The sequence below is a fragment of the Triticum aestivum genome, chromosome 1D (genome assembly GCF_018294505.1).
Source record: "Triticum aestivum cultivar Chinese Spring chromosome 1D, IWGSC CS RefSeq v2.1, whole genome shotgun sequence".
NCBI lineage: Eukaryota > Viridiplantae > Streptophyta > Magnoliopsida > Poales > Poaceae > Triticum > Triticum aestivum.
Window position 1 is genome coordinate 418,695,618 of NC_057796.1, and position 8,102 is coordinate 418,703,719.

Genomic DNA, 8,102 nt, shown 5'->3' on the forward strand with positions numbered 1-8,102 from the left:
GCCGGTGGCCTCGCTGGTGAGCACCGCGGCGGCCTCGCCGGTGGGCTCGCTCCTCGCTGCAGCGGTTGTGGAGGTAGATGCCAGCTCATGTGCAGTCGCTGGTACATGGGTCCAGGGGCGGACACGAGCGGGCGATAGCGGTGGAGGGGAGCGTCCGCTTTGTACCCATTTGTTCCCACATTTGGGTCAAGTTTGGGTCGGGGAGGACGATACACGGACAACAGGCGGACACCTGCGTCCGTTTGGGTCGCCCCGTTGGGCCAACTTTTATGTCTGGATGACCCAAACAGACAAAATGGGTCACCCATTGAAGTTGCTCTTATAGTGTGCAGCGACTATTAGGTATGTGATTAGTATCTTATGACAAGAGTATGTTCTGTATGGAAACGTGAAATGGTCGAAATCTTAAGAACGACACAGTCACACGTCCTCATCAAAACGGCCTCCCAATTTTCTCAAATCCTTGCGACCTGACTACTGTTGGAGTACCTCGTATCATGCATGCACAGCTATACGTGCATCATCATCCGAAAAGCATCGCAATACGCTATGGTTTATAGGCTATGTAGCTACCATTGATAGATGTGACAATACAACTTTACCATATGGGGGGCAGCAATATTTGCCTGGGAGATGCGTGGTGGCAAATTTGACAAATTTGACCTATGGACGAAATCAAATCACAGAATGAATTACCCGTAAAACTATTTCACGCGGATGACCTTTTTGTATGACGCCCGACATGAAGGCGCCACACTACACTGTGCAACGCCTCACAGATAGGCGCTACACGCCTGGCCAGCGTTGCACCCCAGACCGCCTAAAAATTGCTAAGTCATTGTGCAGAGCCTAAGAGCTAGGCGCTGCACCGTATAGTGTGGCGTCTAGCTCTCAGGCGCTGCACTAGTGGTTGCACTACAAAATGAAGCAATCACTAGTGCAACGCCTAGAAACTAGGCGCTACACTGTATAGTGTGGCGCCTAGCTCTCAGGCGCTGCACACTGACTTAGTAATTTTCGTATCACACGGGTGCGACGCTGGCCAGGCGTGTAGCGCCTATCTGTGAGGCGTTGCACAACGTAGTGTGGCGACTTCGTGTCGGGCGTCACACAAAAAGGTCAGCCACGTGAAATAGTTTCACGGGCAGTTCATTTTGTGATTTGATTTTGTTCATAGGTCAAATTTGTCAATTTTGCCATGGGTGGTCTATCACAATGCATGGAATCTTACTCAAACAAAAATAATTAATTTTGCAACAGGGCACTCGTAGGAGGATAGTAGATGAGTGGGGAACAGTGAACGCACAGTACAAGTATCGCCGTACGTTTCGAATAGCAGACGTCTACCAGGCGTGTTGTAGAAGGATTGTACCTAGTACTGCTGGAATTGGGTACATGCAGGCGGGTGGGTTGCTTTTTTCATCGTGCTGGAGGTTTTGCGCGTGCCACATATTCGTCGATGGGTACCGAGCACATCATGATAGTCATGGTCCATAACAGAAAAAACAAATCATTTTCTGTGCTTCAAGGTCCAACTTACAAAATGGGCCTGGCGCAACTCCTCATGCACGACAACAAGCGGAGTCCACCTGCCTGTACCATGGGCCTAGTAGTACCAGGTAGTCTATCGTTGGCAAATTTGACAATATTAACTTGAGGATAAAATCATTTTAAAAATGAACTGCTTCTAAAAAAATTCACTCAGCTGACCGTTTTAAATGGAGCCTGACACGGAGGCGTTGCACATCTGTCCAGCGTGACAGCCCCAAGGCCCGCACCGAGCAGTGCAGCGCCTCAGAGTTAGGCGCCACACATGTAACCACAACTGTCTCATAGCTTTAGGTAGAGGATGACTTGTAGGCTGTCACCCTACAAGTATTGATTTGATAGAACAACTAGCCGGCTATGGTAGCCTGTGTTTGTGTAGGCAAATTTGATAATTTTGACCTCGAAACGAAATAAATTCACAGAATGAACTGGGTGCGAAACTATTTCACACCCCTAACCCTTTTGTGTAGCGCCCGCCACGCCGGCGCCACACCCTACGGTGCAGCGCCTAGCTCCGCGGCGTTGCACCTCTGTCCACCGTGGCAGCCCATGGGCCCGTACCCAGCCGTGCAACGCCCCCGAGCTAGGCGTTGCACGTGTAATGTGCAGCGCCTAGCGGCTAGGCGCTGCACTGTGACTTATCCAGCCACTTGGCTGGGCCCCCCTCCCCCTCCCCCACCCCCCCCCCACCACACACTCTCTCACTCTCTCCCCGAGCTTTGCCCCCTCTCCCACTCTCCCCCCTCTCAAATCTTCTTCCAAATCTTGCAAATTTGAAGAATTTGTCCGTGGATTTCGAAGTCAAACCCTCCCTCAAGGTAAGAATCTCCGATCCCCTTGTTTTGATCGAAGTAAAGTTCTCCCATTGCTCATTTGTTGGTAGTTTGGGGAAACCCTAGTTTAGTTTGGATCTAGAGATTTGCATGGAGATGTGAGATGTTTGTTTGCCAATTTCTATGATTAGGCTTTGTTAGTATGCTAGGGTTATTCTTATGGGTGTTCTTATGTTGGTGCTAGGGTTAGGTTCAGGGCTAGGGTTATGGTTAGGGTTAGGTTTAGGGTTAGGGTTATGGTTAGGGTTAGGGTTGTTGTTTCATATATATATTAGGGTTTGTATTCGGTGTTAATCCATGGATTAGTACTCATGGAAGCAATGTTACCTTGTGTTCATTGCTTATAGGGATGGGAAGAACATGTGTGTTTGTTCGTCATGGGGACAAAGACGCCTTTTTGAAAGGCAATAAAGAACCGGACCCGGATGAGCTTGACATTGTGTTTGATAGTAGTCCTAGCTATGCGGAGCTCTTGCAACAAGTTAGGAAAGATTTGAATTGGATGGACCCTAGTGATATCATTGAGTTGGAGGGAAGGCATAATGTTGGTTTTGGAATGCACATCCGTTGGAAGACAATGCGTGTAAACTCGGAGCAACGTTGGGTTGCATACAAGGAGACGGTGGCCGAATCACTAGACAAGGCTCTTGAGTTATTTGCAACGAAGAAGGTTGAGTCAAGTTTGCATTTGGACTTGAACCGGAACCCCTCCCCTTTGGTTGCTAGTAGCCCCCCACCCTTGAAGCAAGATGAAATTGTTGAACCTCTTTTGACCCAAGAAGTGAGGCCAACATTGAGCCCGTGTAGAAACAACCAAGATGAATCTTTGCAAGAGGACAACGATGAGTATGCGGACGATGACAATGAAGTTGATCTCCATGACAACGATGTGGGTGATCTCGACAAATATCATTTGCAAGAGACAATGGACCATTCCATCCCTTTTTCCCGTGCATATGCATCGGACTCGGATGATGATGGTCCCGATGAACAAGTTGATGCGGAGGGGTTCACGGTGAAGGAGGCCGAAGCTTTCGAGAAGGTATTTGGTCGGGATCATCGGACTACATTGTTCAAGGATGTTAGTCTCGCGGATGAAGCCGTGGTAGATGGTGGCCAATGTGTAGCTCTTGGGGTTAGGCCAAGCTCTCACCGTGATTTGGTAGACGACAAGAACCGGATTGCTAAAGGTTCTAAGTTCGACAGCTTGTTGGATTTGAAGATGTGGCTCGACAACTACTCGGTTACGCATTATCGTCCACACAAGGTGGTGCACTCGGACGTCAATGTGCGCTACACGGTTGCATGTGCATGTGAAGATGAAAAGGAGGTCCAACTTGGACTTACAAGAGGCCGTGGTGGTGGTAGAGGTCGTGGAAAGGAGGTCCAACAAGGAGTGGCAAGACGCCGTGGCGGTTGTCCGTGGATTGTGCGTGCAAGACCATGGAAAGGAGGTCCTACTTGGCATGTAGTGAGTTGTGTGCCAACTCACATGTGCCAAGGCAAAAGGGTGGATGGCAAGATTGTGTCCCAAGACCACAAACAACTCACGTCCGAGTTCATCGCTTACAGGCTCTCGAACTCAATATCCACACTTCCAACAATGAGCGTCCAACATGTCATTGACCTTGTGAAAGCCATCTTTCATTACCAGGTGAAATACGGCAAGGCATGGAAGGCGAAGCAAGCCGCATTTAAGATGTTGTATGGTACATGGGAGGAAGCATACAACCGAATCCCTAGGTTGTTGTTAGCCATGGCCGCGACAAACCCGGGCATGGTTCATGTGGTCGAGCCTCATGGGCACCAAACAACGGTTCATGATGGAAGGAAAGTCAGAGTATTTGGCCGTGCTTTTTGGGCGTTCGAGCAATGTGTGAGGGCTTTCGAACATTGTAGGCCGGTCATCGCAATTGATGGCACGTTCTTGACCGGACAATACAAGGGCACCTTGTTGGTTGCGATAGCAAGTGATGCCAATAACCGGGTGTTGCCATTGGCATTTGCTTTGGTTGAGGTGGAAAACAATGACAACTGGGAGTGGTTTCTGCATCTTTTGAGGACGAAGGTGTTACCCGCTCAAAGGAATTCTTAACGCCGTGGAGATTGACATTCCCGGGCATGCTCCGTTGCACCATCGATGGTGCATGAAGCACTTTTGTTCGAACTTCTATAGGGCATGTGGCCTTAAGGAGTTGGCCGATGATCTTCAAGATTGTTGTCTCGCTTTCTCCGATAAGCGCTTCGCCACTTTGTACAACAAATTGCTCGCACACAAAAAACTTGATCCCGGGGGTCAAGACTTTCTCAATAGGCACATTCAATACCGGAACAAGTGGGCACGTGCTTTTGATGAAGATGGCCGGAGATACGGTCAAATGACAAGCAATATGGCCGAATGCTTCAATAGGGTGCTCAAAGGTGCACGTGGATTACCCGTGACGGCAATAGTTCAATACACATTTGACAAGATGAATGCGTACTTTGTAAAGTACTCGATGGAAACCGATGCACAGATAGCGGGTGAGAACCCACGGAAGTACAAGTACAAGTTCCCACCCAAAGTTGATGAATGGTTGCTATTTCAATCACGGAAAGCGGACTCAGAAGAAGCTATATTATATGACAATGAGGAGTGGAAGTACGAAGTGAAAGAGCCAGGAGGAACCACAAACAATGGCCGGCAACATGGAGGTCGGGCTTTCAAGGTGTCGTTAACACAATGTGATTGCACTTGCGGGAGGCCATTGTTGCTTCATCTCCCATGCTGACATTTGTATGCCGCCGGCCGCGTTAGGAATGTGGACATCAATCACCCACGCACCGTGAGGGAGTCCCAGTTCTCAATCATGACGGTCAAGAAAACATGGGCTCCCCGCTTTCACCCATACTTTGACCAATCACAATGGCCGGAGTATCATGGAGTTCAACTATGGCCGGATCCGGAGTTGAAGGTTGTTAAACGGGGTAGACGTAAGACAAAGCGTCTTAGAGGCGACATGGACGGATGGGGCCATGGTGGGCGCCGCGAAGCGGGCAACGACCAATTCCAAGAGCCTCGTGAGAGCTCCCGTTGTGGGGAGTGCAAAGGTCATGGACACAACAAAAGAAAATGTACGAAACCAAGGAAAAGGTCCAAGAAAAATGATGCAAGCACAAGCCAACATGGAGCTACACAAGGGAGCCAACCAAGTGGTATCCAACCTAGTGGTCGCCAACCTAGTGGTAGCCAACCAAGTGGTAGCCAACCTAGTGGTAGCCAACAAGTGCCAAGGCAACCAAGTGGTACCCAACAAGTGCCTAGCCAACCAAGTGTTAGCCAACCTAGTGGTAGCCAACAAGTGCCAAGGCAACCAAGTGGTAGCCAACAAGTGCCTAGCCAACCAAGAGGTCGGCAACTTGGACTTACAAGAGGCCGTGGTGGTGGTAGAGGTGGTGGTGGTGGTCTCGGCCGTGGTGGTGGAAGAGCTCGACGTGGTGGTAATGGCCGTGGTGATGGTCTCGGCCTTGGTGATGGTCTTGGCCTTGGTGGTGGACTTGGCCGTGGTGATGGACAAGCGCAAGTTCGTTATAGAGGAATGTTTGGATATCTAGATGGACCGTTTCTGTATGTTCCTCACTAACTATAATGTATCATATGTTCTTGTTTTTCCATATGTTCTTCTTTTTCATATTTTCTTCCATTTGTTCTTATTGTCCTTACTAACCATTATGTTCCACTCATTGTAGGTATGGCGGCTTCCCAACCCAACAAACCAACGATGAAGGAGGATGGCGAAGATGAGATGGCCGGATGGTGGGAGAAGGCGGCAAAGAAGCTTAGAGAGGAGGATGCAGCCAAGCTAAAGAAGAAGAAGGAAGAGGATCTTGAGAAGGAGAGGAAGCGAAAACAGAGCGCGGCAAATGCGATGCGCGCTAGGGAGCAAGCGTTGATGAGGCAAGTTGAGGAGGCACAGAAGAAGCGTCAACAGGATTTTGAAGAAAGAACCATGAAGCTTTGGGCAATTGCAGCTGAAAAAGAAGAGAGGGACAAGCAGATATTCATGGAGAGGGTGGTTAAGGAGGCTCACCTCATAAGAAAAAGGAGGAGGAAGAGGAAGAACAGAGGAAGAAGAAGAAGGGAAAGGGGCCTTCCTCTACGCAATAGAGCTATGTCTCCTCTTCGATTTGCTTGTGAACTACTATGTCTCCTCTTCGATTTGGTTGTGAACTACTATGTGCCGTGAACTACTAGGTCTCCTCCTCGATTTGGTTGTAAGAACTACTATGTGTGGTGAACTACTATGTGTCCTCCTTGATTTGGTTGTACGAACTACCATGTGTCGTGAAGTAGTATGTGTTATGAACTACTATGTGTCGTGAAGTACTTGGACGCTGCAATCTACCATGTGGCGCCTAGCTGCTGTTGCTCTCTGGATAGCTAAAAAATTCACTAAGTCCAAGTCCAAGTGCCTCAAACTGTAAAGTACCTTCTGTTCTGGCTGCATAGCTACAGACGATAGATACGTGCATGTGCATGCGCTAATGGCCGGAGATTTCTGCCTAATTTTGTTATTTAAGCCCATAGTCACGTAGTTTTGCACGCATCAAAGCCTAGGATGCAACAAAAATAGCCCATCTACCTGATGCCCACATATATATAGACGATAGATCGTGGACTCCTCGTCGTTTGTTAGGTCTATTCTTGCCTCACGAAGATCCATCTATCTCGCCACCAGGACGCTAGGACGTCTGCCGCCGGCCCCAAGTCGCTGACCATGAACTTGATTGCTGGCTTGTCGAGGCAGCCGAGTACCCCGCGAATACGGCGGCTGCCGCTGATCGCCCTTGGTCGCTTGCGTACGCCCACACACAACCAGATAGTTAGGCAAGGTACATACACAGTATTATCCTATATATACAGAAGTTTTGCTAGGATGATGTAACCCCTTTTGCTTTTGTTTGGCTGTATACTTTGTTAGTTGGAAAACAAAGATAATTTTTCACGCTAGTTGCCTCAATCTCAAATTTATGCTAGTGCCGAAAAAATTGGATCTAGACATTGCTAATAGTGACAGTAGAGCTATATTTTTGTTTAAAAAAAGCCAAACAAAGTATGGCAAGTTTTAAATATTTTTTTCAGAAACTAGTACCGTGCAGCGCCTGCGTGCTAGGCGCTGCACTGTATATTGTGGCGCCTCCTAGCTAGGCGCTGCACAAACACTTAGCGAAATTTTTGCCTGAAACTGGAGGCATACCTTCTGTTGGTTGCTGGATACCTACAGACATGTGCAGCGCCTAGCACGGAGGCGCCACACTCTATCGTGCAGCGCCTGAGCGCTAGGCGTTGCACTATACAGTGCGGCGCCTCCAAGCTAGGCGCTGCACATGTCTGTAGCTATCCAGAAAAGCAACAGAAGTTTGGCTAGTTACAGACATATGCAGCGCCTAGCCCGGAGGCGCCACAGTCTATAGTGCAGCGCCTGCGAGCTAGGCGTTGCACTGTAGAGTGCGGCGCCTCCAAGCTAGGCGCTGCACATGTCTGTACCTATCCAGAAAAGCAACAGAAGTTTGGCTAGTTACAGACATATGCAGCGCCTAGCACGGAGGCGCCACACTCTATAGTGCAGCGCCTGCGTGCTAGGCGTTGCACTGTAGAGTGCGGCGCCTCCAAGCTAGGCGCTGCATATGTCTGTACCTATCCAGAAAAGCAACAGAAGTTTGGCTAGTTACAGACATATG